Here is a 9348-nt window from a genome sequence, read left to right as displayed (position 1 = left end):
TTTAAAATTAGGAATAATTATAGAAGTAATATTAGCATTTGCTTTTTAGAATTTAAAAAAATACCATGTCATATTTACATAGAGGTCACTTACCTGGCAATCAAAACTATCTGACAGAGGCTTACAAAGTTGTTTGTAAAAACGATATGCTGACAATAAATCCTTCAATTTTCCATCAGAGCTTACTGAATCTACCCTAACTATGATCTTAATAATATTTTTGGTTTTCTGAACAGTCATAAATTCAAAGCAGGAAATAAAATGGCAAATGTGAAGTGCTGCTTGAGGCAGTATCAGAAAATGCCTTTGTGAACAATTAAAACACATTAAAAATGAGATGCAAAAGCAAGGAAATTGGAGTCATTTTGTATACAAGCAAAAAATCCTACACTCCAATGGTGATTCATTGAAGGAAACACCATGATGACAACAATAAATTAACTAAAAAGATGCCTCTAGTGATAAGGAAATGTTTTAATGCTTAAATTCCAATTACCTAGAACATTTACTTACTATTACAGACTAAATTATGGAGTGGTATTACACCTGCTTCCTAATACAGCATAAGTAATATACTGTTTCCTGAGAGGCAACAGACTACTACAGTGAAGAATATGGTTTGGAGCCAGAAAAATTTGGATTTCAATATGGCTTTGACACTTACTAGCTGTGATCTCAGGCAATTACTTACTCTTTATAGGCTGACCTTAAAACACTGTTGAAAGAAATTAAATGAGTTGATAAATTTACAGTGCTTAGCAGAGTACCTAGAACATAGTGTTGAAAAGTACTATTGCTACTTTAAGAAATATATGACAATTCTGCATGAAATAGTTTATGCAAATAGAGTTCCACTAATTTAATTATCTTGAATTCTCTACAATTAAACACTTTTAAAGATAAATATTTTCTCTAATGACATAAAGTTCACATTACAAAATGTGTATGATTATGTGTTTTCTGTGATGTGGTAAAAGGCAGAAGGAAAACCTATTTATAGTTCTCAATGAGCAGAAATTATAATTTTCCTTAATTCACTTCAGGTCATTTCCTTCAATTTTCAGCAAAACTTTCCCCTAAAGTAAACAAAACATTATCCCTCACTCTCCATATTCATTCCTTTGGAGAGTGGAGAAGGAATAAAATGGGAACAACATTTTTAGGGTGATTTCCAGTGGCTCTGGTTGGGTCAGAAAAAACAAAATGTGTGTTTTAGATTATTTCTTCTTTATTTTTGCTTGTTGGGAATGTGCTTTCTAGAAACTTGTTAATTCATTATAAAAAAAATCACCGCTCAGTGAAATTATCTGGAGCTTATGTGGAGTTCATTACATTGGGATGTAATTCATTAAGAAGCTGATGATACTAATTCCACTGTCAAAATAGAGAACCAGTAAAGGCAGTGTTAAATGACTATTCCCACAGCACATCTGACACTTTTCATTTGTACCCCACTTCCCCAGCAAAACACCACACGAAGAAAAACAGGAGAAATGATTAGGGATAAGGAATCAAAATGTTGAAGATGGGATATTTTATAAGGTATTATTTTAAGAAGAGATTTAAAAAGTATTATGAGAGATATAATTTAAAAAATATCTTCATAACATGAAAAGAGAGGTCCTGAGAAACTACTGATGTGGGGTATCTCCCAGTACCACTAGTACCCCATATTACAGAATTTTCTATTTTTGTGGATTTGTCTGAGTGGCTGTTATAAGTAAACCTACTACTGCTTCTGAAAAGCCAAAGATAACTTGACTATTGGACCCATGGTAGGCTATAATATTAAAGATTTGTTTTAGTAAAAATCAATACATGAACATTTCAGTTTAAACATGGATACATAAAATAAGCCCATTAATTTTAGGAATCCATTAAATATAAAGTTCTCACAGTAAAATTTTCCTTCCTTTGAATAATACATGTATTAACTGAATGATAATACAAAGATTAAATAATGATAATACAAAATCATAATTTTGCCTTAAACAGAGACAAATATATAAAACCAACATTTTGGGAGCCCTTGCCAATTAATAATTAAGCAAAAATAAATCATCCCCAAGTTAACAATCAATGAGAATATTGGGTAAAAGCCCAAAAAATCCATTATCTTTACTGTCATAAAATCATTTCTCTATAAATTAATTATAAATGAGAATTGTCTCAAAAATACTTTCAAGAACCCCCCCCCAACAAAATATTCAAATGATGATACTACATTATTCTTAAACCATTCATTCATCAAGTATTTACTGAGGATTCATTATGAGAGAGGCACTATGTTAAGCACTGCTGACACAATGACAAATGAATAATCCCTGTCTTCTCAAGGCTTCAGTTTAATAGGGGCACACAATGTTAAGAAATTCCCTCAAGACTCAGTTTTATCAACCAGAGTCTTTAGAACCATAACATGTTTTAGAAAGGTGTTTTTCCATATAAGACCTTTAAACAAAGCATAATAATTACTAGTCACCTGCATTCAGAGACCAAGTGGACAGGTCTATGAGAATCCTTTGCAAACTGCAAGCTGAAATTTTTTGGAGGTTATAAAATCAATTTTGTTTGTAACCAGCTAAATGGAATAAAAAAGGATGTGTGGGAGAATCACCTGCAACAGATTATGACTCTACAGCATTTTCTGAAGAAAGTATATGAAAAAAGTTTTAATACTGAACGTTGATTTGATTCAGAAGTAGACACCATCTACACATTTTGCTTATGTCTTTTTAAACATACATATATATTTAATATATTTTTTATGTTTTTCACTAAGGCTTTATTTTCTGAGTCCCTTTAATTAGTTTCACTAATCAGAGTACTTTCCAGAAGTGTAATCTTGGAGAACTTACTGTAATAAATATTATTACATATTGTGGTGGTTAAAAGTATGGGATTTAGGCTGGGTGTGGTGGCCCACGCCTGTAATCCCAGCACTTTGGGAGGCCAAGATGGGCAGATCATGAGGTCAGGAGTTCAAGACAAGACTGGCCAACAAAACCCTGTCTCCACTAAAAATACAAAAATTAGCCAGGCATTGTGGTGCACGCATGTAATCCCAGCTACTCAGGAGACTGAGGCAGGAGAATCACTTTAACCTGGGAGACAGAGGTTGCGGTGAGCTGAGATCACTCCATTGCACTCCAGCCTGGGTGACAGAGCGAGACTCCGTCTCAAAAAAAAAAAAAGTATGGGTTTTAAAGTGAGGTTGGTCAGGTGTTAAGGCCTAATCACAGTTCAGTCACTTACTAGTTGTGCGATATTAAACAATATAACTTCTCTAGAACAAAAAAGTAGAAATAAAACATTAAAATGAGTAAGGCTGATTTGTTAGTTAACAACCTCTTCCTTAACTTTATGGTGTATTTCTTCAAAATCTCTTATTCTCACCTTATACATTAAAAAAAATCTAGTGCATATAGCTGTGTAAAGGGATATTGTCACCTAGTATTATAAGTGTATTTTCTATATTATGTGGTCTTAAAATATCAAATGAATGCCATTAAAAAAGAAATATTTTGCCAGGCATGGTGACTCACGCTTGTAATCCCAGCACGTTGGCAGGATGAGGCAAGTGGATCACCTGAGGTCAGGAGTTTGACATCAGCATGGCCAACATGGCAAAACTCCGTCTCTACTAAAAACACAAAAATCAGCTGGTTGTGGTAGCGCGCACCTGTAGTCTCAGTTATTTAAAAGGCTGAGGCACAAGAATCACTTGAACCTGGGAGATGGAGGTTGTAGTGAGCCGAGATGGCACCATTGCACTCCACCCAGGGTGACAGAGCAGGACTCCTCCTCCTCCTCCTCAAAAAACAAAAAACAAAACAAAACAAAAAAAATCTTGGTATTTTGGATAAACGACAAACGGATGCAACATATGTATTTTCAAATTAAAGACAAACCAGTTGTATTTTATGATATCTATCCTGTAATTGAATTGCATTATAATTTGGGGGAAACTAATACCTGATTTTCAATTGAGAAAGGCTTCTAATTGAATAACTTTCTTTGCATTGTAGTTTCTGTTTAATGACCTATAATTTCATATTTTTGTAACTGTAAAATAAACCTTCATATACAGAAAGGAAAACTGGAAGATTAAAATGCTTGAGTTTATTAGTGGGCACACTATTGTGGGATCTGAAAAGTGAAAAAAAATTATCTTTTACCCAACAAATAATTATCTTTTGGGAAAAGATACTTTCATTTTCCTAGCATTTCCCAACTTAACTAAAACAAAATTCCATAGCATCAAAACAACATTTTGAGGATTTCTATGAATTGGTACTGAGCATAAATGGTTGTTTTATATGAGTCAAACAGATATAACAACATTATGAAGCAGTTGCTATTATTATTCCCAAAGAAAATGAGTAATTTATCCAGAGTATGGTGAATAACTGGGTTCAAATCTTAGGTCTGTTGAGCCTAAAGCCCACAGGCCAATCCCTACCCAATACCACTAGAAGAGATTCTATCTGGGCAGAAAAGACCTTTCGTTTTTCTTTTATGATAAAACTAAGGAGAAAAGTTTTCAAATTCTACCACTGCCCAACAGTAAGGATGTGGATGCTCTGGTTAATTGTCTAGAGCTTGCAGTCCAATACCAGAGCCACTAAATACATGTAGCTAATTTTAGATTTAAGATTAACTAAAGAAGCTTGATTCCTCAGTGCACCAGCCATATTTCAAGTGCTAAATGACCACATGTGGCAAGTGGCTACTGAACTGGATAGTGCAGATATAGAACATTTCCATCATTACAGAAAGCTCTATTCAAAGCCCTGTTCAATATTCTTAGTTTCTTGAAGATAGGAATCAATTCTTAAAATTTGTGTGTGTAATTGGGCCCAGCACATGCTTACTGCCTAATAGATGCTCAGTTACAAAGTACTGCATACTATCAATTCAATTAACTATGCGCCAGGCTCTGGCTGAGACCTAGTAACATATTTTTAAAAAGGCCTTAGTCTAGGGGGGAGAATGAAGAAATAAAAATCACCCATAATTACACCATTTATAAATAAACTTTAGTGTCTGGATATGTTTGGCTGGGCACAGTGGCTCATGCCTGTAATCCTAGCACTTTGGGAGGCTGAGGCAGGGGGATCACTTGAGGTCAGGAGCTCAAGGCGAGCCTGGCCAACATGGTGAAATCCCATCTCTACTAAAAATATAAAAACATTAGCTGGGTGTGGTGGTGCATGCCTGCAATCTTAGCTACTCAGGAGGCTGAGGTGGGAGGATGGCTTAAACTGGGGAGGCAGAGGTCACAGTGAGTCGAGACTGTGACACTGCATTCCAGCCTGGGAGACAGAGTGAGACTGTCTCCACCAAAGGATTTATTTCCTTCGAATGTTTTCTATGTATATTGATTTTACTGAACATGTAAACCATAGTCAAGACCATACTAATTTCACAACTGCATCCTTCATTCCATGTTTTTAATTAGCCTTTTCCCCAAATCTAAAATACCCAAGAACATGAAGTGCATGGACACAGCAAAATACACTATTTATAATATGCTAATTGAAAACTTCATCTACTGTTGGACACTTAAGTTACTTCCAATTTTTACATAATAAATAATGCTGCGACATGCATCATTTATATAAACCTTTATATGTATCTCTATTTCCTTAGATAAAATTCCTTCAAGTAAAATTACTGGATCAGCTTTTTTTTTCCTTTCCATTTTATTTTGGGGGTTTACTTAATATTTAAAAGCTGAGGAAAGAGTAATACCACCCACTTGGTATATTACCTACTGACGCAGAGACTACAGGCTCTGATGCCAACAATCATTTTTTTTTTTTTTAAGCCACATGGCCCTTATTTATTTATTTTTCCGTAAGTTATTAGGGGTGCAGGTGGTATCTGGTTACACAAGTAAGCTCTTTAGCGGTAATTTGTGAGATCCTGGTGCACCCATCACCCGAGCAAGTATGCACTGCACCATGTATGTAGTCTTTTACCCCTTGCCCCCATTCCACTCTTCTCCCCAAGTACCCAAAATCTATTGTATCATACTTATGCCTTTGCATCCTTATAGCTTAGCTCCCACATATCAGTGAGAACATGCGACATTTGATTTTCCATTCCTGAGTTACTTCCCTTAGAATAATAGTCTCCAGTCTCATCTAGGTCATTGCAAATGCTGTTACTTCATTCATTTTTATGGCTAAGTAGTATTCCATATATATATATCACAGTTTCTTTATCCACTCGATTGATGGGCATTTGGGTTGGTTCCATGATTTTGCAATTGTGAATTGTGCTGCTATAAATGTGTGTGCAAGTATCTTTTTCAAATAATGACTTATTTTCCTCTGGGTAGATGCCCAGTAGTGGGACTGCTGGATCAAATGGTAGTTCTTCTTCTAGTTCTTTAAGGAATCTCCACACTGTCTTCCATAGCAGCTGTACTAGATTAAATTCCCACCAGAAGTGTAGAAGTGTTCCCTAATTCCCGCATCCATGCCAACATCTACTGTTTTTTTTTTTTCTTTTTTTTTTGAGAAGGTGTCTTGCTCTTGTCACCCAGGCTGGAGTGTAGTGGCACGATCTTGGCTCACTGCAACCTCTTCCTTCCGGGTTCCAGTGATTCTCCTGCCTCAGTCCCCCGAGTAGCTGAGATTACAGGCACCCGCCATCATGCCTGGCTAATTTTTGTATTTTTAGTAGAGACAGGGTTTCACCATGTTGGCCAGGCTGATCTCGAACTCCTGACCTCAGGTGATCCACCTGCCTCGCTCTCCCAAAGTGTTGGGATTACAGGCATGAGCCACCTCGTCCAGCCTACTGTTTTTTGATTCTTTGATTATGGCCATTCTTGCAGGAGTAAGGGGGTATTACATCGTGGTTTTGTTTTGCATTTCCCCAATCATTAGTGATATTGAGCAAATTTTCATGTTTACTGGCCATTTGTATATCTTCTTTTGAGAACTGTCTATTCATGTCCTTAGCCCACTTTTTGACGGGACTGTTTTTTTTCTTACTGATTTGAGTTCACTGTAGATTCTGGATATTCGTCCTTTGTCAGATGTAGATTGTGAAGATTTTCTCCCATTTTGTGGTCTGTTTACTCTGTTGATTGTTCCTTTTGCTGTGCAAAAGCTCTTTAATCAGGTCTCAGCTATTTAGCTTTGTTTGTTTTTTGTTTTGAGATGGAGTTTTGCTCTGGTTGCCCAGGCTGCAGTGGAATGACACGATCTCGAATCACCGCAACCTCTACCTCCCGGGTTCAAGCGATTCTCCTGCCTCAGCCTCCCGAGTAGCTGGGATTACAGGCATGTGCAACCACACCTGGCTAATTTTGTATTCTTAGTAGAGATGGGGTTTCTCCATGTTAGTCAGGCTAGTCTTGAATTCCCAACCTCATGTGATCTGCCTGCCTTGGTCTCCCAAAGTGCTGGGATTACAGGCATGAGCCACTGCACCTAGCCAGCTTTGTTTTCATTGCAATTGCTTTTGGGTTTCTGGTCATGGAATCCTTGCCTAAGCCAATGCCTAGATGGGTTTTTCTGATGTTAGCTTCTAGAATTTTTAGTTTCGGGTCTTAGGTTTAAGTCCTTAATCCATCTTGAGTTGATTTTGTATTAAGGTGAGAGATGAGAATCCAGTTTCATTCTCCTACATGTGGCTAGCCAATTATCCCAGCACCATTTGTTGAAAAGGGTGCCCTTTCCCCACTTTATGTTTTTGTTTGCTTCGTTATAGATCAGTTGGCTGTAAGTATTTGGGTTTATTTCTGGGTTCTCTATTCTGTTCCATTGGTCTATGTGCCTATTTTTATACCAGTACCACACTGTTTTGGTGACTATGGCCTTATAGTATAGTTTGAAATCAGGCAGTGTGATGCCTGCAGATTTGTTCTTTTTGCTTAGTCTTACTTTTGCTATGTAGGCTCTTCTTTGATTCCACATGAATTTTAGAATTGTTTTTTTCTAACTCTGTGAAGAATGATGGTGGTATTTTGATGGGGGTTTCACTGAATTTGTAGATTCTTTTGGCAGTATGGTCATTTTCACAATATTGATTCTACACATCCGTGAGCATGGGATGTACTTCCATTCGTTTGTCATCTATGATTTCTTTCAGCAGTGTTTTGTAGTTTTTCTTATAAAGGTTTTTTGACTCCTTTGTTAGGAATATTCCTAAGTATTTTATATATTTTTTGCAGCTATACGAAAAGGAGTTGAGTTCTTGATTTGACTGTTTAGTCGCTGTTGGTGTATAGAAAAACTACCGATTTGTGTGCGTCAATCTTGGATTCGGAAACTTTGCTGAATTGTTTTATCAGTTCTAGGAGCTTTCTGGAGTAGTCCTTAGGGTTTTCAAGGTAAACGATCATATGGTAAGCAAACAAGGACAGTTTGACTTCCTCTTTACTGATCTGGATGCCCTTTATTTCTTTCTCGTTTGATTGCTCTGGCTAGGACTTCCAGTACCATAATGAGGAGGAGTGGTGAGAATGGGCATCCTTGTCTTGTTTCAGTCCTCAGGAGGAATGCTTTCAACTTTTTCCCATTCAGTATTATGTTGGCTGTAGGTCTGTCATAGATGGCTTTTACTATGTTAAGGTATGACAATTTTGCTGAGGGTATCAATCATAAAGCGATGCTGGGTTTTGTCTAATGCTTTTTCTGCATCTATTGAGATATAATTTTTGTTTTTAATTCTGTTTATGTGGTGTATCACATTTATTGACTTGCATACGTTAAACCATCCCAGCATCCCTGGTATGAAATCTACTTGGTCATGATGGACTATCTTTTTGATACGTTGTTGGATTCGGTTAGCTAGTATTTGTTAAGGATTTTAGCATTTATGTTCATCAAAGGTATTGGTCTGTAGTTTTCTTTTTTGGTTGTATCCTTTCCTGGTTTTGGTATTAGGGTGATGCTGGCTTCATAGAATGAATTAGGGAGGGTTCCTTCTTTCTCTATCTCGTGAAATAGTGTCAAAAGGATTGGTACCAATTCTTCTTTGAATGTCTGCTGGAATTCTGCTGTGAATCCATCTGGTCCTGGACTTTATTTTTGGTAATTTTAAAATTACTGTTTCAATCTTGCTGCTTGTTATTGGTCTTTTCAGGGTATCTAATTCTTCTTGATTTAAGTTAGGAGGGTTGCATTTTTTCAAGGAATTTATCCATCTCTTTTAGGTTTTCTAGTTTATATGTGTAATGGTATTCACAGTAGCCTTGAATAATCTTTTGTAGTTCAGTGGTGTCAGTTGTAATATCTCCTGTTTCATTTCTCAGTGAGGTTATTTGGATTTTCTTCTTTTCTTGGTTACTTTTGTTAATGGTCTATCTTTTTTTTTTTTTTTTTTTTT

General features: G+C 36.4%; 1 protein-coding gene across 1 annotated transcript in view; it reads right to left on the bottom strand.

Moving 5' to 3' along the window:
- The window catches only part of PIBF1 (progesterone immunomodulatory binding factor 1), a gene marked incomplete at its 5' end in the record, with an annotated part of 241996 nt that overhangs the window by 113351 nt on the left and 119297 nt on the right, over positions 1-9348 (bottom strand). The window lies entirely within an intron of this gene.

Source organism: Rhinopithecus bieti, unplaced genomic scaffold, assembly GCF_001698545.2.
Source record: "Rhinopithecus bieti isolate Rb0 unplaced genomic scaffold, ASM169854v2 scaffold_17962, whole genome shotgun sequence".
In the NCBI taxonomy this organism is placed as follows: Eukaryota; Metazoa; Chordata; class Mammalia; order Primates; family Cercopithecidae; genus Rhinopithecus; species Rhinopithecus bieti.
This window is presented reverse-complemented; position numbering and strand designations above follow the sequence as displayed.